We start from the raw sequence: 22,036 nt of genomic DNA, 5'->3' as shown, positions 1-22,036 counted from the left end.
CCAAGCTGAAAAGCCCTAGCCTTCTCAGCCTCTCTTCATAGGAAAGTCGTCCCATCCCCACTATCATTTTCGTCGCCCTTCGCTGTACCTTTTCCAATTCTACTATATCTTTTTTGAGATACGGAGACCAGTACTGAACACAATACTCCAGGTGCGGTCGCACCATGGAGCGATACAACGGCATTATAACATCCGCACACCTGGACTCCATACCCTTCCTAATAACACCCAACATTCTATTCGCTTTCCTAGCCGCAGCAGCACACTGAGCAGAAGGTTTCAGCGTATCATCGACGACGACACCCAGATCCCTTTCTTGATCCGTAACTCCTAACGCGGAACCTTGCAAGACGTAGCTATAATTCGGGTTCCTCTTACCCACATGCATCACTTTGCACTTGTCAACATTGAACTTCATCTGCCACTTGCACGCCCATTCTCCCAGTCTCGCAAGGTCCTCCTGTAATCGTTCACATTCCTCCTGCGACTTGACGACCCTGAATAATTTTGTGTCATCGGCGAATTTAATTACCTCACTAGTTATTCCCATCTCTAGGTCATTTATAAATACATTAAAAAGCAACGGACCCAGCACAGACCCCTGCGGGACCCCACTAACTACCCTCCTCCACTGAGAATACTGGCCACGCAATCCTACTCTCTGCTTCCTATCTTTCAACCAGTTCTTAATCCATAATAATACCCTACCTCCGATTCCATGACTCTGCAATTTCTTCAGGAGTCTTTCGTGCGGCACTTTGTCAAACGCCTTCTGAAAATCCAGATATACAATATCAACCAGCTCCCCATTGTCCACATGTTTGCTTACCCCCTCAAAAAAATGCATTAGATTGGTGAGGCAAGACTTCCCTTCACTAAATCCGTGCTGACTTTGTCTCATCAGTCCATGTTTTTGTATATGCTCTGCAATTTTATTCTTAATAATAGCCTCCACCATCTTGCCCGGCACCGACGTCAGACTCACCGGTCTATAATTTCCCGGATCTCCTCTGGAACCTTTCTTAAAAATCGGAGTAACATTGGCTACCCTCCAGTCTTCCGGTATTACACTCGATAGGGACAGATTGCATATTTCTAACAGTAGCTCCGCAAGTTCATTTTTTAGTTCTATTAATACTCTGGGATGAATACCATCAGGTCCCGGTGATTTACTACTCTTCAGCTTGCTGAACTGACCCATTACATCCTCCAAGGTTACAGAGAATTTGTTTAGTTTCTCCGACTCCCCCGCTTCAAATATTCTTTCCGGCACCGGTGTCCCCCCCAAATCCTCCTCGGTGAAGACCGAAGCAAAGAATTCATTTAATTTCTCCGCTACGGCTTTGTCCTCCTTGATCGCCCCTTTAACACCATTTTCGTCCAGCTGTGGTTTGCTGTTCCTCTGGTCCCGCCCTTTTGCAAACAGGAAATGAGGGCGGGACCAGAGGAACAGCAAACCACAGCCTGTCTGAAGCGGCGTCTATACTCGCTGTTCCTCTGGTCCCGCCCTTTTGCAAACAGGAAATGAGGGCGGGACCAGAGGAACAGCAAACCACAGCCTGTCTGAAGCGGCGTCTATACTCGCTGTTCCTCTGGTCCCGCCCTTCTGCAAACAGGAAATGAGGGCGGGACCAGAGGAACAGCAAATCACAGCCTGTCTGAAGCGGCATCTGTACTTGCTGGACTTGAGTGTTGTCGGCCGAGCAGGAGGTAAAACTTTTTAAACAGCAGCTGCCACGTACGAAGGGCTGGGGCACCCGCTCACGTCCTCCTTGCACTCAGAGGCCACAGAGACAGGAGGAGGAAGGCGCTGGGCGGTGGAAATGGGAGGAGAGGGGGGGCGCGGAATTCGAGCGGCAGTGGGGCTGTTGCGGCCCGTGGAACTCGGACGACGGGAGCGGAGGGAGGGAGGTTGGGGATCATGGAACTCGGGGAGCGTTTCGTTACTCACCTCCGGTGGCTGCTGCTGGGTTCCCTTCCCTCTCACTTCCCATTGGTCCAGGGTTGCCAGGTGGAAAATATTTTTCCAGCCTAAAGGAGCCCAAAATCCAGCCCAAAACCCGCCCAAACTCAAACCCCGCCCCTGACACCCCCGCCCCCGCGTCATCACCCCTGCCCCCGCCGTCATCAACCCCGCCCCCGCCGTCATCGGCCCCGCCTTCCCCGTCACTAACCCCGCCTCCCACGTCACTAACCCCGCCTCCCACGTCACTAACCCCGCCCAAAAACGTCACTAACCCCGCCCAAAAACGTCACTAACCCCGCCCACCGCGGCCGAAAAAGCCACCTAAAAAAACCGCCCGAAGCACAAAAACCAGCCCAAAAAACCGCAACCCGCCGCGGGCAAAAATTTCCCACGGCGGGTTGCGGAAAACCGCCCAATTGGGCGGTAAAACCGCCCACCTGGCAACTGTGCATTGGTCAGCCCTATGACATCATCCCCAGGGCGGACCAATAGGAACTATGTTACAAACCCAGGCAGCCAGACAGAAGTGCAGAGGTCCAAATTATTATATAGGATTGTTGACATTGTTAGTATAATATGTCATACTTTGTATTTTTATTTGAATATTTTTCTGCTGTAATTGTCTGTTGCTTATGTTAATTCTTGCTGTATACCCTCTTGAGTGAATTCCTTCAAAAAGGCAGTAAATAAATTCTAATAAATAAATCAAATGTGCTATACTACCAGGCTTTTGGTGATCACGGCAGTTTACGATGTCAAACAGTGAAGGGGGCGCTCTTCTATCGCGTGGGGAAGGGAGCCCGCAGGCTCACTGCTCCTGGATTCCTGGAGCAACACTGCAAACACTGGAACTCAGGATCAAGAAAGTTTTATTAGCAGGGGGTTTGCAAATCCATAAACCCTGTTATAGTGTCCCCCAGGCCTTATCCTTGTTCAGAGAAAAAAAAAAGTACAAAACAAAACATAGAACAACAATCCTCAGGATAGCTTCTTCTCCAAAATAAACACAGTCCTTGGAACACAGTCTTTCTACTCACTCAGGATTTACCAGGCCCAAAGGAATCCTTCAGCCACCTTCCACTCGTGTTCAGGCCCCCTATGGGGGTTTTAATTCTTCCCTATTCAAAAGGGTAAGTCACCGTTCCATAGGGCCCAGCAGGTCTCTCCTACCGCCCCATAACTCAAAACAATACATCATTTTCCAATGGCTCTGCCCTGTCAGTAATAGCCAGCCACCTGCCTTCTCCTCTCCCAACTGGTTATACCTCTAGGTGGGGGCCGGGCTGGCAGTTTCTCCCCCTTCCAACTCTCAGGGCCTTCTGTACCTTCAGGGACTACAACAAGCAACCTTGGCAGACTCCCATTCCATGGAAGCCGGCTCTTCCTCCTTAGGCTGCTCTAGGGCCAGGCTGCTTCCTTCCTCCACATACTCCATGACCTCTCTCCCTTCATTCATCTCCTCTCTCCCCTGGTGATCCAAAGCCTCCAGGAAATCTGCCCTTCCCTTATCACAGCTGGGGGGGAATTATATATTGACAGTGAAGCCAGGGAAACTGAGCTTCAACCTTCCATCTCCCCCTAGTGGAGAAAGGAGTACCTTGCTCACCTCGCCTCGAGCCCAGGCTGCCCCTAGTGGGAAGGGAGTTCCATTCCCTATTTTCCGGCCTCCCCTCCTCTCCTCCTCTTACAAGGGCTTCTGGGACCTGTAGTTCAGGACCTGACTGCTTCTTTAGGGAATACAGAATGTTAGCCTTGTCACAAAACAATATTTGGCATTCCTTTCTGTTTTCTAAATAATGATACAATAGACATATCGAGCATACATAGTAGTACAACACAACTGAAAACTATCACACAGATACCCTTTAATTATTCTTAACTCCTTTGAATTCCCAGCAATGCAAATGGCTGGACAAAAAAAAAGTTTTTTTTTAATCTTTTGAACCTTTTCAAAGATTATTTTCTGCCTTAACCGATATACTCATATCACCCCTCTCCTCAAGTCACTTCACTGGCTCCCAATCAGATACCGCATACAGTTCAAGCTTCTCTTACTCACCTACAAATGCACTCGATCTGCGGCCCCTCCGTACCTCTCTACCCTCATCTCCCCTTACGTCCCTACCCGTAACCTCCGCTCTCAAGACAAATCCCTCCTTTCAGTACCCTTCTCCACCACCTCCAACTCCAGGCTCCGCCCCTTCTGTCTCGCCTCACCCCATGCCTGGAACAAACTCCCTGAGCCCATACGCCGTGCCCCCTCCCTACCCATCTTCAAATCAATGCTCAAAGCCCACCTCTTCAATGTCGCCTTCGGCACCTAATCACTACACCTCTTCTCAGGAAAACTTATCTACCCCAACTTGACATTTCGTCCTTTAGATTGTAAGCTCTTCCGAGCAGGGACCGTCCTTAATTGTTAATTTGTACAGCGCTGCGTAACCCTAGTAGCGCTCTAGAAATGTAGTAGTAGTAGTAGTAGTAGTATTCCTCCGTGCAATCATATATTTATGAAAAATACATATATTGCTCATCAATGTACGCATTTGTCAATACAGTGTTATTCTTTCAAAGGTTCAGAACTATCTTCAAGAACTGAGACTTTAGAATTTTAATATCAGTTATACATCCGCTAAGGCTAATGATTTCCACATGATGATTTTATATAATACTTTGTACTTAATATTTAGAATTATACAAACATGAACTATTATTGAAAATGTGAGCTAAATCCAAAATTAAAATAAATAAACATGCTCCTATACCTAAGCCCAGTTTGAGATAAGTGTGTTCAGTAAAGTAGCTTGTGAAATAAAATGAAACATTATTACAAGGCCAATATTTAATTGAGTCTGTACCTGGGTGCTCTGCAGTTTTGGAAGGAGTTTAGATTGCCCTGTGAGCTATGAAGTATAGTGACTGCAGCTGACAAAGAAACAAGTATGGACTTGGACAAAAATCTTGCTTAATTTGCCAAAGTCATGCTGGTTTTAAAATCATTCTTCCATACTTTTCTGTGCCTTCACACCTGTGATCTACTGTACCTTTACTTTAATTAGTTTATGAATCTGAGATTCAAATCTTTCAGGAGGAAAGTAGCTGAGTACACGCTTGTTCAAGTTTAAATTTGTTAAGGGTTCTTTTGCTAAGCTGTAGCAAAAAAGGGTTTAGCGTGATCTTGTGCCAGTTTTTCCAATGCCATGTCGAGTCTTTTATGTAATTTTAATAAAGCAACTTTCTTATCCACTCCTGGTGATCTGCTGAGCTCGTCCCACGGCATACTATTTTAAGCTGCACGTCTTAGCGCATAACACAGATTAGTAAAAGTGTCCCTAAGACCAAACAATTGAAAATAGCTTGGTATGTGGATTTTAATTATATTTATGCAAAACTTGGAATAAGTCTTCCAATTGGTATGGACTGATATCTCAGTCATGCCAGTTTCTCCAATTTATAGGATTTTTTTAAAGGATTTTGAAAGGTAGATTACACCATATAAGCAATTTTAACAATTTTTGAGAAGGTGACTGTCACTATTAGGACTTTCTTAATCATTTAAACAGTTCTATTTCTTACCAGATTTTTTCCTGACTACTTGTGGCAATTATATGCCTGAAAAAACAAATATAATAGCACTGGATCCACCAGTACTTTTTTCCAACAAGCACCATCTAGGTCTATCAAATTAATGGAGTCTTTTACTAAGGTGCGCTAGCATTTTTAGCTTGTGCTAAAAATCAGCTGGCGCTAAACACCCATTTGGACGTCTTAGCATTTAGCACCAGCTGATTTTTAGCGGGAGCTAAAAATGCTAGTGCACCTCAGTAAAAGACCTCCTCAATTTGTTCTTGAAGCCATTTTGCTGCTTGTTACTTAAATAAAGCACAATGATGCAACTTGGGGGGGGGGTGAGGAAGACAAAGGGGAGCGGGCTCTGCAAGGGGAGTGGGCTGAAGGGAAGGGAGAGGTGCTGGACTTTTTTTGGGGGGGAAGGAAGATAAGGAGGTGCTGGCCCTTGGAGGGGAGGGGCTTGAAGGGAAGCGAAAGGTGCTAGACTTGTGAGGGGCAGGGGGTTGGAGATAACGGAAGGGAGAGAGGTACTGGACTTGCAGGGGGGAGGTTTGAGGGAAGGGGAGAGGTGCTGGATTTGCAGGGGGGTGGAGGGAAGGGGAGAGGAGATGGATATGGGGGGTTGGAGGGAAAGGGGAGATATGCTGGATATGCAGAGGGTTGAAATGAAGGGGAGAGAAGAAGTGCTGGACACGTAGGGGGCTGGATAAAAGGGAGAGAGGTGCTGGACATGTGGGGGGGGGGCTGGAGGAGAGGTGCTGGATATGCAGGGGATGGCTGAAGGGAAAGGAGAGGTGTGGACCTGCAAAGAGGGCTGGAGCAAAGAGAGAAAGGTGCTGGACCTATGGGAGGGGTTAGAGGGAAGGGAGAGAGATGCTGGACAAGGGGATAAAGGAAGAGGGAGTCAAATGCTGAACCCATAGTGGAAGAAAGAGCCAGATGCATAAGTGGAAGGAAAGAGAGAGGAAGAGAAGCTGGTTGGGGTGGGATCAGAGAGGAGAGGGACACATTGGTGTGGAGGACGGAGAAAAGGGACATAGGGAGGTATACAGATACAGAAGGGAGATGATAGGCATTAGGTGGGAGCATGGGGACAGGCACACGAATGTGAGATGCTGTATGGGGATGGCAATGGCATATAGGCACATAGGGGCAATGCCTGACAAGGGGGTGGATATGGAATAAAGATATAATGCTGGACACTGGAGAAGGGGGTATATGGGCACAGAGAGGGGGGGGGGAGATACCAGACAAGGGGGAGAATAGGAACACAGAAGGGATATGCTGGGCATGGGGTACATAGGTGCACAGAGGAATGATGATGGATGAGGGGATATGAACACAGGGGAGATACTGAACAAGGAAATATAGGAAAACAGAGATGGATGATGGACATGGACATCTTCTGTCCTTCTGTGACTGTTCTCTTGTGCTTGACTGCTTAAATATTTTAAATTTAAATGCTTTACTTTTTGTCTATTAGATTGTAAGCTCTTTGAGCAGGGACTGTCTTTCTTCTGTGTTTGTACAGCGCTGCGTACACTTTGTAGCGCTCTAGAAATGTTAAATAGTAGTAGTAGTAAAGAAGAAATGTCAAATAGACAGGAGACCCTGGCAAGTGAGTTCAGAGAAGACAGAGGGAAGCAGAAACCAGAGACTGAGACCAACATGATTTGAAAAATAAAATGACCAAGACAGCAAAAAGGTACAAAAATTATTTTATTTTCAATGTTGTGAATATAATATGTTGAATTTGGAATGTACATCTTGCCAGAGTTGATTTTAAACATGGCTGGGGTCCAGGACAGAAATCTAGGAAAGGACCCCAAAGTCCACTACCAGGCTGCGTCTTTAGCTTCCAGCAAGCGGGCTTTCTCTGGCCAGGGAACCAGACACAATTGCCTTAGTTGCAACCCCTAACACCATCCCTGGCATGTGCTGTCTTTATATTTTGCCCAGGAGGAAATGCATTTCTTTCATGTTTCTCTGGTGTTGTACTACATGCAAGGTCTGGTTTCTTGGGGTTTCTGTTTAATTTATATTTCTAGAGTTTGTGGTCACATTCTGTATTTGACATTTGTGTTCTCTGTGTGTGAGTGAAGTATTCTGTTAGTATGACGTTTCTATGTAGCATTCTGTAGTAATGTGGCTTGTTCAGCTTTCCTGATAAATGTATTTGCATTTTAGGGCCCCACTATAATATTTAATGCACTTCCTTTTCTTAGGTAGGATCCTTGTTTTTGGAAGTTAGTGTTGGCATTGTAGATTTGCTGTGGGTTCTCAGTGACTTTTGTTTTATAGATTTTTTAAAAATTAATTTATAATATGTCTGTTATTGAGATTACACTAGAAACCAAAATTTCTTTATATGATGAGTTTTATGGGGAAATGTCCTTGCTGTGCTCTGTATCCATTGTTGGTGGAGGGCCAGGAGGTCCTCTGGATGCAGAATGTGTTTGGCTTCAATACCATATGTGTGTTGGAGGACCATGGCTCAATGGGGCTGACGTGCAGTCTATTGTACTGCCCTTAGCTCTCAATTGGCCTGCAGCCACTGAAACCTGCACTGCTACCCTCATTGAAGTTATGGGGAGCATGGTAGGGACAGAGCATGGGTGCATCAGGTTTCTGTTTTTTTCTCTTTCAAAAAAGTTGTAGTGACCACCCATCCAACCTGTTGGCCCACTCAAAAATTGCCTTCTGGCTAGGCCACTGGCTCTGATAATGTACTTCTGAAAATGTACAATGTATAAGTGAAAATGAACAGGTCAATATTTAAACACTGTGGTGAGCATTTGTTTCAAATGTCAGCTACGCCATTTAAATAGTCCACATATATTTGATGCTGCTATCCAGATAGATGGCAACCCTGAATATTTGTGGACAGCACCAACCACTGCTGTTATATGGACAGCAATGATATTCAGCCACTGTCCGTTTAGCAGAGGGGTTTAAGCTAGACCAGAAAGTTTTTTGGCCTATCTTGAACCATTTAGATGTATGGATTTCAGTATCACCGCTAACTATTTATTTGAATTTAGCTCACAGCCTTTTTATTCAGTAGTAGCTTGTGGTACGTGGCTTGTGACTGGCTGCAGGACCTCACAGACACAGGCAAAGGACAGTTTACAGTCAAAGGAAAAGCTTTTGTTGATGAACAAGTAATCAAAGCAAGACAGTGTGTGCCTGTTACAGACTCATTTCCACCCTGGGCAACAACCACATTAACACTTCCTTCTCAACAGTTCTATCTTCTTCAGCACAGTTCCAGTTACTCATACATAAATCCAAGCTTGGCTCCAACTAGGACATTCAGGACCTGGGTCTTCACAGAAAAATAAAGGCCTTTCTTTACCTTTGCAGTCTTCTGCTCCTTCTCATGCAATCCCTGGGCTTCTACAGGGTGCAAACCTCTAAGCTAGAGCCATTCCTTACTTCCCTGGAACTCCTCCCCAGATACTGCAGCCCAGCCAACACTTTAGGGAGAATTCCTTCACTTGGAGCCTCCTTCCAGGAGACCTCTGCACTTGGTATCTCTATCCTAGAGACCTCTATCCTTGGGGCCTCCCTGATCTGCTCTGCATTAACCACCCCTCTGACTGAGTCTCTGACGTGGCAGGTTAGTGTCATACTTCTTATTAGCAAAATGTTTTTTTTCTGTTTTGAGGTTAATGTCACCTGCCATAAGGTGACTAAACTGCAACCCTACCCCCCTATTTACTAAGCCTCACTAGCAGCTGCGATGCGCTAATGCTGACACAGCCCATTCACTTTGAATGGGCTGTGTCAGCATTGCCACGCGGCTTAGTAAACAGGGGGGATTGGTGAGGGAGTGTTCGTAGGGAAACCTGCTGCTGTACCACTCTCTCTCTCACATAGCTCAAAGTGAGTTACATTCAGGTACACTTGCAGGCTTATTTTCGAAAGAGAAAGAAGCCCATATTTCGACCCAAATCAGGAGATGGGCACCTTTCTCTCATGGGCGCCCAAATCGGTATAATCGAAAGCCGATTTTGGGCGCCTCCAACTGCAGTCTGTCGTGGGAACGAACAAAGTTGACGGGGGAGTGTTGGAGGCATGGTGAAGGCGGGACTGGGGCATGTTTATCGGCCGAGGAGAGCTGGGCGCCCTCGGCCGATAATGGAAAAAAGAAGAGCGGCAGTAGCGAGAATTTGGGCCGCTTTTTTTGGACCCTTTTTTTTCACGAACAAGTCCCCAAAAAGTGCCCCAACTGCCCAGATGACCACCGGAGGGAATCGGGGATGACCTCCCCTGACTCCCCCAGTGGTCACTAACCCCCTCCCACCAAAAAAAAGAACTTAAAAAACTTTTTTTTGCCAGCCTGTATGCCAGCCTCAAATGTCATACCCAGCTCCATCACAACAGTATGCAGGTCCCTGGAGCAGTTGTTAGTGGGTGCAAAGGACTTCAAGCAGGTGAGCCCAGGCCCATCCCCCTCCTACATGTTACACTTGTGCTGGTAAATGGGAGCCCTCCAAACCGCCCCCAAAACCCACTGTACCCACATCTAGGCATAGGAGCCAACTTTTCAAAATTATTGGGGGTGCTAAGCCCAATGAAAATAACCCCTCCGTGGACACATACAAGGAATTTTCTCAATATTGGGGGTGCTCAAGCACCCACAGCACCCACAGAGTCGGCTCCAATGCATCTAGGTGCCCCCCTTCACCCATACGTGCTATGGTAATGGTGTAGAGTTGTGGGGAGTGGGTTTTGGGGGGGATTTGGGGGGCTCAGCACCCAAGGTAAGGGATTTTGGAGGTATTTTAATTTTTTTTTTACTTTTTACAAGTGCCCCCTAGGGTGCCCGGTTGGTGTCCTAGCATGTGAGGGGGACCAGTGCACTACGAATCCTGGCCCCTCCCATGACCAAATGCCTTGGAGTTGTTCGTTTTTGAGCTGGGCGGCTTCGGTTTCCATTATCGCTGAAAACCGATACCACCCAGCTCAAATCTGCACAAATCCGATGCATTTGCCCGGCACCAATCGTATTATCAAAACAAAAGATGGACGCCCATCTTTTTCAAAAATACAGTCTGCCACGCCCCTTCGCGGACCCGTCCTTGGAGATAGTCACCCATGGAGATGGGCGTCCGCGTTCGATTATGCCCCTCTTGGTATTTCCGTGTTCTCACAGGGCTTACAATCTAAGGGGCATCTTTACTAAAGAGCATTAGTTGTTTGCACTTAAACGACTGAACAGCCAAAAGTAAGGTATGTTGGGGTTGCTATTCAACATGATTTAACCAACCAGAAATGGCTCCTGGCTGGTTAAATCACTTGTTTGGGGCCAACCGGTCATTTTCAGTGGCACTTAACCAGTAAACGCTGCTGAAAATAGCTGGCTAATGCCAAACTCAAAACCTGCTATTTTGCGGGCGGAGTCAGCACTTGGCTGGTTAAGTGCTGATATTCAGAACTTAACCAGCCAAGTTAATTGCACAAACAGGACCTCATAAAAGTCAGTCCTGTCTTTATGCAGTGCCCCATAGCCATTACCCCTGGATTTTATATAACACAACTTAAGTTGCGCACGCAAATCCAGTCGTATTCCAGATTTGCACATACAACTTATTTAGTTAACAGGCCACTCAGCGCTGATAATTGGCACTTAACAAGCAATTATTTACAATAATTGGCATTAATTAGAATTTATGCTCACAATGTGATGTGCATAAATTCTGCAATGTGATGTGCATAAATTCTAAGTAACATAGTTGAAAAGGGGGTGTGACCATGGCCGTGAAATGGGTGGGCCATGGGTGTTTCTCAAATCTATGTGCGTTATAGAATAAACCTTATCCGTGCCTAATTTAGGTGTTGGGATTTAAACCAAATTTTGCTTGGCGCAACTGCCTGCTACTAAATTTAATCACACAGACAGGCAATCAGCGTATTCTATGAACCACGTGGAAATTTTGACCTATTCTATAAAGTAAGCCTAAATTTAGGCCTACCTTATAGAATACACCTAGGCGTATTTGTTTCCACGCTGGTTTTTCAGGCATCATAGAATCAAGCCCTACATGCTGAATATCTCACTATGTGTTAGCTGGCTCCGCAAACCTAGAAACTCAATGCCAGTGCCCAGACGTGGCTTAGCACCGAATTTCCAGCTTTAGTGCCTGCAGCAGTCAGGAAAATGCAGATTGCCGTAGGCTGAATATCAACCTTATTACGCGCAAAGGCTCTGTGGTAACTGTTGGGGCTTTGTCCAGTATTCCTGCTACAGTTTCCACGCAGACAAGTTCTTTACTTTCAGGTGCTAAGAGCACAAATGCACCTTCTGAGGTGGTGTTATGTTATCCTGTGTTTATTGCACATTTGACAGCACACACTACCTACCACATGCTTAGTGCAATGTGCAGGCCACAACCAATTTTTGCCATACCTCGCTGCATCTCACACTAAGCAGTGTTTTTTTTTTGTATAAGTACTGTTGATTGAAATTTTTTTAAAGCACAACCAAAGACATTTATCAAAAAAAACAACTCTCTAAACAATCACAACTTCCCATTCGTCTTAACACCAATCTTCTCCCTTGACTTGACAGGGCTTCTCAACCCAGTCCTCGGGGCACACCAAGTCCCATTGGGTTTTCAGGATATCCACAATGAATATGCATGAGATAGATTGGCATGAACCAGTGGCGTAGCAAGGGGGGCGGGAGGGGCGGTACGCCCCGGGTGTCAGCTCGGGGGGGGGGTGCTCCCTGCCAGCTCCCCCCCCCGGGTGCAGCACGATGACACCCCCCCCCTCGGCGCATCAACACCCCCCCCCCCGACCAGTGCCTACCCTCCTCAGCTCCAACCAGCTCCCGCACCCTACCTTTAAAGAAATTTTGGAAGCCGTGGAGAGGCGAGGCGCAGCGCCTTGCGCCTGCATATAAAAGAAGCGTGGATCGTCATCGGGCCTTCCCTCACACTGTCCGTCCCGCCCTCCGCTGACGCAACTTCCTATTTCCGCAAGGGCGGGATGGACAGCGTGAGGGAAGGCCCGATGACGATCCACGCTTCTTTTACATGCAGGCGCGAGGCGCTGCGCCTCGCCTCTCCACGGCTTCCAAAATTTCTTTAAAGGTAGGGTGTGGGAGCTGGTTGGAGGGAGGTGAGGAGGGTAGGCACTGGGTCTGGGGGGGTGTTGATGCGCCAAGGGAGGGTGTCATCGTGCTGCACCCGGGGGGGGGGGGGTGCAACGGCGAACTGCCCCGGGTGGCAGCCCTCCTTGCTACGCCACTGGCATGAACTTCCCCCTTGATATGCAAATCTATCTCATGCATTTTCTATATCCCTCCCAGTCCCCTGCCATGCCTCCTCCCCCTCCCCGCTTCTTCCCACCCAAACCAACACCTGTTGGTTCTTCAAACAGCTGGCCAGTTCTTTGCAAACCCTCTAGCGCTGGTCTTTTACTGTAGTGGCTGTTTGATTGCATGCTAGGTATTAGCACAGGTTTCGGTGTATTAACCTATGCTAACTGCTTAGCACACCTTAGCAAATATGCCCCATATGTTTGTAGATGAGGCAATGGAGGGTTAAGTGACTTGCTGAAGATCACAAGCAGCAGCAGTAAGATTTGAACTGTGCTTCCCTGGTTGTCAGCCCAGTATTCCAAACACCCACACTCCATCCCAGCATGGTGAGGGTAATTATATAAGTTGTCCATGTGTAAAGGCCAAGTAGGTACCTATTTCTATCCTAATTTTACAAAGATACATGAGACACCCACATTTTGTTAAAAAATGCTTGAGGCAAAGTTGCAGAAATTGCATCTAAACTGAAGATGCAAACATTTATACGTGCTGAGGAGCAGGCGTCAATGTTAGTGCATAAAATACCTGTGTAGAGTCCATATGCTAGTGCATATTTTATAAATATTACATGTGGAGGATCACGTGATGCACTGAGAGCAACAGCAGCGTTTAGGCTGTGCTCCGGGGTCCCCTCTCCATAATCGCAGTGCAGACTGTTCGAAATCTCCTCTGGGGCTATACTGATCCGGCGATCGGGTGCGCGAGAAGTGTATGGAAGCCTATTTGGTGCCGATGCCGCCCGGATCCGCAAAAAGAAGTGTTAAAGGCGAGAAAGGAAAGTCGCCATCGGCCTCGGCTGAATCCAAGATGGCGGACCCTACGAACGAGGCGCAACCAGAGTTTTCAGTGAAACAGCTTACCCAAATCACAAAAGCGGTTGAGGCGGCCCTGGAGCCCCGATTTGAGTCCCTTGCGGGGCAGCTGGGCCAGATGGAGGCGCGAATCACGGAGACGGTGAGGCGGACAACAGAACTAGAGAACCGCGTGTCGGAGGCGGAAGACACATGGAACAAAAGCACGCCGGCGCTCAAAGTTCTGGAAGAGAAAGTAAGAACGCAAGGCGAAAAGCTTGAAGATTTGGAGAGTAGGGCCCGCCGCTCAAATATAAGAATAGTGGGGATACCAGAATCGACCCCAGAAAAGAATCTGGGGGCCCTCCTTGAAACATGGCTGCAACAGGAGTTCGCGCTCTCAGATAGTCGCGGGGCCTTTTGTATTGAACGGGCGCACCGCTTGGGCAGATTCCAAAAAAGAGACCTTGAAACCAAGAGTTGTAATTGTGAAAATTCACAATTACATACACAAGGAAGAAATAATGCAAGGATACAGAGCTAAAAGAGACTCCTTAAGATATAACGGAGTACCGATATTGATCTTTCCGGATTACCCAGCGGGCGTCCAGGAAAAAAGACGACGCTTCCACCCAGTGTGCTCGAAGTTAGTGGAGAAAAAGATCCGCTTCACACTAGCCTTTCCCGCAACCTTAAAGATTTATCTTGGTGGCAAGTGGAACAACTTTGACTCAGACAAGGCTGCGATGGAATACATTAATAAACAACAGTCCGACCTTAACAGTGAGACTTGAGTGAGCCCAGACACAAAGGAGGACAACGAGGCGGTAACTGTACAAGAGTGATAAAACTGGACTGTTTTGGGACAGTGAACGAGAGGGGAATTTATTTGTTTACACATTTCTATGCTGTCTTGGTTTTTGAGGCATTAGGTATAAGTAGAAGTAAGGGATGTGTAGGTACTTTAATGGGGGAGGGGACCCTTTGCATTAAAGTGAATCCCAGCGATGCATGCAAAATCATCGCCAAGGGCAATGGGATGTTCGGGGCAGGGAGGGGGGGTGGGAGGGGCAGAGGGGGCTGGGTTTAGAAAGGGGATAGAGGAACCTTGTGAGCCATACCACAACATTCTCAGAGGGCAGGGAACACAGCAGGTTTTGTTTACTGTGACCAGGGCCAAAGATGGCATCTGGGTGTGGGGGAGGGGCTGGGCTCCCATACCCGTAGAGTCGGTCCACAGGATGTCAGTGGCAAGATTACATACTCATAAGGGATTGCTTCCTATAAATTTATAACCTGGAACGTGGGGGGGATTTCCTCCCCCATAAACGTAAGAAGGTCCTTACACACTTAAAGCGGCTTAATGCTGACATAGCTTGTCTTCAAGAGACCAGATTGTCCGCTGAAGAACACGAAAAGCTCAAGAAAATGTGGGTGGGCCAAGTAGACTATGTATCCTCGGGTCAGAGAAGAGGGGGGGTGGCAATTTTATATCGCAAGCATTTAGTGTACTCATCAGAAATTGTGTTTAAAGACGAGGAGGGGCGTTATCTGATGGTCAGGTTGAATATTCAGGGCAAAGAACTGTACTTGTTGTCAATATATGCTCCCACCCCCCAAACACCTGATTTTTTTCCTGAGTTGATGCGGGCTCTCCTCCCGTTTAGAGACCAGGAGATAATTCTTGCAGGGGATATGAATGCAATCATGGACAATGAGGTGGATTGCACGGGGAGGAGGAACATGAGGGCAGATAATAGTAGGGGGAAGGACTTACTATCCTCTTTCGTGACATCTCTTGGGTTAATAGACACATGGAGAGCTCTACACCCAGAGGGCAAAGACTTCACACACAGATCCCGCGCACACGGGACTTGAGCACGCTTAGATTACATTTTTGTGTCAGCATCTTTGTTCCCAGGTACTACGGAGGCCTCCATAGAACAAATTATAATCTCTGACCACTCCCCGATGAAGATTACCATAGAATTTGGGGGCGGGGACTCACACAACGAAGCACTGGAGGTTTCCGGGCTACCTGGTGAAGGACGTGGATTTCACCAGTTTCCTTAAAAAAAAAATGGGAGGAGTTCTCTCTCCACAACCAGCAGCACAGGGGGGACCCAGTCTTGTATTGGTGCACGGCAAAGGTAGTGATGAGGGGAGAAGTGATCTCTTACATGGCGGCCAGAAAGAAAAAAGTGGCCGCTAGTATCATTAATCTGACAGCGCAACTGAGCGACGCCAAGCGCAAATTCATTACCTCCCCCTCACAGACACACAGGGACAATTATGAAGCGCTGCAAGTTACCATAAATTCCTTAATACAAGAACAAACACAAAAGAATATTACCTATCACAAATTTAGATTGCATAAGTATGGGAATAGGCAGGGAGGTCTGTTGGCCAAGATGGTTAGCCCCCCGACTGGAAATCGCACTATCACTACACTGAAGGACCCGCAGGGGAACATCCATAATAAAACTAATGAGATACTGAGGCTGTTGCAAGAATATTTTAGAAACTTGTATACAGCTGCGGGCCCGGCCCCCATGGCGGAGGTGGATAGGTTTCTGTCCAGATCAGGGTTGCCCAGGTTAGATGAGGGGACCCGAGCTGCCTTGGAATTGCCCCTGCAGCTAAAAGAACTTCAAAATGCTATTCGTAGCCTTAAGCTGGGGTCGGCCCGGGGATAGATGGATTCTCGGGGGAATTTTACAAAACATTACAGTTGTCCATAGTCGCACCTTTAATGGAGTACTACCAGGCAGTGATAGACGATGGAGGCTCCCACAGCATGAAAACACGGCACTGATTACAATCTTACTTAAACAGGGCAAGCCGGCGGGGGATCCTGACTCCTATCGCCCCATTTCTCTAATCAATGTAGACGTCAAACTACTAGCAAAGATACTGGCTAATAGATTAGCAGCGAATATCTCAGATCTCATAAGCCCAGCACAGGTGGGGTTCATTCCCAAACGTCATTCTGTCCGACACGTGCGGAGAATTCTCTTAGCCATGGCCCTTTGCAATGGTCAAAAAGAACCTGGTATGCTAGTAAGTCTAGACGCAGCGAAGGCTTTTGATCATGTGGACTGGAGTTATCTGTTCAGGGTGTTGGAGTGGATGGGGTTCCCAGAAGGATTTGTTCGCCCTATAAGAGCCTTATATGAAGGACTAGGTGCACAAGTGGTAGCAAATGAGGAGAGATCTGATTGGTTCCCGGTTTGCAGGGGAACAAGGCAGGGGTGCCCCCTGTCACCCTTCTTGTTCGATCTTTCCTTGGAGGCCCTGATATGGGCGCTGAATGGTGCCGATGAAATTAGGGGGGTGAACATTGCTGGTGAAGAGGTGAAAACCTTGGCTTATGCGGATGACATTCTGCTGGTCTTGCGGGAGCCTCAGGCGTCTTTGCGACATGCCTTGGAAGTTGTGAGGCGATATGGGGCTCTTTCGGGGTTTTCGCTGAACCTCCAGAAGTCATGCGCACTCGCCTTAGATGTAGGGCTACAACACACATGGCAGGGGAGCTTCCCGCTACGCTGGGTAGATACAAAACTAAAATATTTGGGGATAATAATCCCTCGGGATCTGTCGACCCTATACAAACTCAATATTGGCCCAATGATGGAAAGTATGAAACTAAAATTGGCATTGTGGCAGGCTCTCCCGCTCTCCCTGTGGGGGCGGATTGCACTCTTTAACATGCTTATGGCCCCGAGGTGGCTTTACCTTTTCCAACAGCTCCCACTGTTTTTGAAAGGGAAAGAAGAACGGGTTTTAAACAGGCTGTTGAAAAATTTTCTCTGGCGGGGGAAACGTCCTAGATTGCCCTTATCAGTAGTCTTCACCCCCAAAGAACAGGGTGGGATGGGGCTTTTGAGTTTAAGGTACCTTTCGATCACATGCGCTATGAGGCATGTCAACGATTGGTTTCGGGGAACGGCTGAGTTTTCCAACACGGTGGCTGAGACGACAATCTTCCCTGGGACACATTTTAGTTATCTCCTGCACACGGGTTCTCGCTTACCGCCCTTAGCATACCACCGCCATCCCTTATTGTATTCACTCAGAGCTACTTGGAGGTGGGTGTGTAGGAGACACAATTTCAATGCCAAAGTCACACCGTTGCTTTCTATATGTAACAATCCAGAGTTTCCTCCGGGGCTGGGTGCTAGTGTCTTTGGCCGGTGGAGGAACAGAGGGGTTGTTTATTTGTCTCAAGTAGTTAATGAAGAGGGGCAACTCAAAACACTGGCTGCTCTCACAGAAGAGTTTGGCATTCCTGGCACACACTATTTTGCGCACACACAATTAAAGCACTATGTGTCCTCTCTCACGTGGTCTGACCTCACAGAAGATGTAGTAGATATTCTTACAGAGAATTATTCGCTTGGGGCACAAGAATCTGTCCCCCTGCGGTTTCATCTTCAGCAGCTAAAGGACTCCACCCAAGAAATAGATTATATGCGGCTGGCTGCAAGCTGGTCAGAGGACTTGGGGTGTACGCTTACTCTGGAGAATTGCAAGAACTTCATTAGGAAAATTCACTTACAACACCTGTCAGTCCCACAGTGTGAAAAGTTATATAGATTCCTTTTGAGGACATACTTGGCACCAAAGAGAGTAGCTCGTATAACTGAAGCTTGTGATGGGACCTGTACCAGGTGTGGGAGTGGGTCAGCCTCACTGGGACATATGTTCTGGCTCTGTCCTTCGGTGCAGCAATTCTGGGGGGATATTCTTCACTCTCTGCACTCACAGTGGGGGTGCTCATTAGTGTGTGACCCTCTGATTCTATTTTACATCTACAAATTTACAGAGAGACCGCCACCCGGGTTTAAGAGATATGTACAGTGGGCGATGCTATTTGGGATTTCCACAATTCTGAAAACCTGGCGGTCGGAGTTGAGACCACCTATGCCACTCTGGCGTGCCCTGATGATTCAGCAAATGAAGCTTGATAGATGCAGGGTGCGGACACTGGACAGTGAGGAAGGGGAGGCGTTCCGTAAACTATGGGAACCTTTGTGGCTGACCATGCCCTCACGAGCGAGAAGCTATATCTTGAACATCTGACTGACTCACAAGGGGGGGGGGGACATGGGGAGAGGGGGGGAGTTATTTGTTTAGGTTTTGGGGTTGTAAAGTTTTTTGGTTAATGGAAACTCAACATGGCTGTTATATGCTGTACTGTCTTATTTTGTGCTTGTGATGTACTATGCAGCATATGTTGACAATAAAAATGATTACACATAAATATTACATGTAAATTGCAATTCTGACTGTGCTTCACCCAAACTCCACTCCTTAACATGTCTATACATGGACTGCATAAAAACATGCACCTCCTTGTCACTGCACATAACCACTCGGGTGATGTTATAAATCCCTTTTACATATACAAAAAAGGTCTTTATGCTCAAATACTTTTCATACTTTACCCTCTACATGGATAGTGCCGTGCAGTTAGATAGAATTTTCAGCAGTATTATCATTTAGTGTGGCTGAAAATTCAGATAGGGGACTTTCCATACAGAGGCGGCTGCTAAACAGATAAGTTCCTTTGAATATTCAGCCTGAAATATTTAAGAAACAGTTGGGCACTGAGGGTAGAAGGTATTTGAAATATCAGTGGATTACTGTGTAGTGTAGATTAATCATAGCACCAGGCAGGGTAAACTTTCTTTTAAGCCATTCATATCACTCAGGAGATCATATGTAAATGACAAACAACTCAGGGGTGTAGCCAGACACCTAATTTTGGGTGGGCCTGAGCCCAAAGTGGCTGGGCACAAGAAATCTGCATCCCGTCCGGCATCTCTCCCTCCCTTGCCCCCCAGGTGATCAGGGATCTCTTAACTCCACTTTCCCAACCATGCCAAGTCTTTTAGTTCCCTTGCTGGAAGCAAGCAGTGACTCATACCTGCTGGTCTCGCTGGCCCCAAGCCTTCCCTCTGATGCAACGTTTTGGTCTAGGAAGTTGTATCAGATGGAAGGCTCAAGGCCAGTGCTACCAATGGGTATGAGTCGAGTTCACTGCTGGTGATGAACTGAAGGATTTAAAAGGTACCAGGAGGTTGAGGGAGCAGTGTTAAGAGATCATTGATCACCTGGAGGTCAGGGGAGGGAGAGATGCCGCAAGTCTTCAGCTGGCAGGGTTGGGGATCCCCACCAACCACATCACAGTTGTGCCACTGCTGGGTGGGCCTGAATTCAAAGTGCCTTAGCCCACCCGGGCTCACCTGTGACTACACCACTGGAACAATATCGGCTATGAAAATCTAAACAGAGGCACATCACACACCCAAGAGAGCTAATAGAATTAATTTTATTCCCCAAAATTACACAGAACCCAAAAGTGATTTCACAGAGCTTGCCTCAAAAATTACAAACTGTACTTCTTCCACTAGCGCCCCCCCCCCCCTTCAGTGTTTTCATGCAGATGTGCACATCCTTATAGGCCATAAATCATGTTTGTGTTCCATAGATAATAGCAAACGTATTTGTTCTTTTGTTTTTTAAATGTAGATCTTACAAATAATCAAATTCACAAAATTGTCATGTCCTTTAAATTGGAAATTTTTTTTTACAGCTGGACACGTAGGGGGCTGGATAAAAGGGAGAGAGGTGCTGGACATGTGGGGGGGGGGGGGGGCTGGAGGAGAGGTGCTGGATATGCAGGGGATGGCTGAAGGGAAAGGAGAGGTGTGGACCTGCAAAGAGGGCTGGAGCAAAGAGAGAAAGGTGCTGGACCTATGGGAGGGGTTAGAGGGAAGGGAGAGAGATGCTGGACAAGGGGATAAAGGAAGAGGGAGTCAAATGCTGAACCCATAGTGGAAGAAAGAGCCAGATGCATAAGTGGAAGGAAAGAGAGAGGAAGAGAAGCTGGTTGGGGTGGGATCAGAGAGGAGAGGGACACATTGGTGTGGAGGACGGAGAAAAGGGACCTAGGGAGGTATACAGATACAGAAGGGAGATGATAGGCATTAGGTGGGAGCATGGGGACAGGCACACGAATGTGAGATGCTGTATGGGGATGGCAATGGTATATAGGCACATAGGGGCAATGCCTGACAAGGGGGTGGATATGGAATAAAGATATAATGCTGGACACTGGAGAAGGGGGTATATGGGCACAGAGAGGGGGGGGGGAGATACCAGACAAGGGGGAGAATAGGAACACAGAAGGGATATGCTGGGCATGGGGTACATAGGTGCACAGAGGAATGATGATGGATGAGGGGATATGAACACAGGGGAGATACTGAACAAGGAAATATAGGAAAACAGAGATGGATGATGGACATGGATAAAGAAGAAATGTCAAATAGACAGGAGACCCTGGCAAGTGAGTTCAGAGAAGACAGAGGGAAGCAGAAACCAGAGACTGAGACCAACATGATTTGAAAAATAAAATGACCAAGACAGCAAAAAGGTACAAAAATTATTTTATTTTCAATGTTGTGAATATAATATGTTGAATTTGGAATGTACATCTTGCCAGAGTTGATTTTAAACATGGCTGGGGTCCAGGACAGAAATCTAGGAAAGGACCCCAAAGTCCACTACCAGGCTGCATCTTTAGCTTCCAGCAAGCGGGCTTTCTCTGGCCAGGGAACCAGACACAATTGCCTTAGTTGCAACCCCTAACACCATCCCTGGCATGTGCTGTCTTTATATTTTGCCCAGGAGGAAATGCATTTCTTTCATGTTTCTCTGGTGTTGTACTACATGCAAGGTCTGGTTTCTTGGGGTTTCTGTTTAATTTATATTTCTAGAGTTTGTGGTCACATTCTGTATTTGACATTTGTGTTCTCTGTGTGTGAGTGAAGTATTCTGTTAGTATGACGTTTCTATGTAGCATTCTGTAGTAATGTGGCTTGTTCAGCTTTCCTGATAAATGTATTTGTATTTTAGGGCCCCACTATAATATTTAATGCACTTCCTTTTCTTAGGTAGGATCCTTGTTTTTGGAAGTTAGTGTTGGCATTGTAGATTTGCTGTGGGTTCTCAGTGACTTTTGTTTTATAGATTTTTTAAAAATTAATTTATAATATGTCTGTTATTGAGATTACACTAGAAACCAAAATTTCTTTATATGATGAGTTTTATGGGGAAATGTCCTTGCTGTGCTCTGTATCCATTGTTGGTGGAGGGCCAGGAGGTCCTCTGGATGCAGAATGTGTTTGGCTTCAATACCATATGTGTGTTGGAGGACCATGGCTCAATGGGGCTGACGTGCAGTCTATTGTACTGCCCTTAGCTCTCAATTGGCCTGCAGCCACTGAAACCTGCACTGCTACCCTCATTGAAGTTATGGGGAGCATGGTAGGGACAGAGCATGGGTGCATCAGGTTTCTTTTTTTTCTCTTT

General features: G+C 47.0%; 1 long non-coding RNA gene across 1 annotated transcript in view; it reads left to right on the top strand.

Annotated features, from left to right (window-relative positions):
- Positions 1-1,632: 1,632 nt before the first annotated feature.
- LOC115466691 overlaps positions 1,633-22,036 on the top strand; it is a 62,334-nt gene continuing 41,930 nt past the window's right edge. The window contains exon 1 of the long non-coding RNA XR_003941581.1: positions 1,633-1,710. This is a non-coding gene — a long non-coding RNA (uncharacterized LOC115466691). The remainder of the gene's footprint in view (positions 1,711-22,036) is intronic.

Source organism: Microcaecilia unicolor, chromosome 3 (genome assembly GCF_901765095.1).
Source record: "Microcaecilia unicolor chromosome 3, aMicUni1.1, whole genome shotgun sequence".
NCBI classification, from domain to species: Eukaryota; Metazoa; Chordata; class Amphibia; order Gymnophiona; family Siphonopidae; genus Microcaecilia; species Microcaecilia unicolor.
This window is presented reverse-complemented; position numbering and strand designations above follow the sequence as displayed.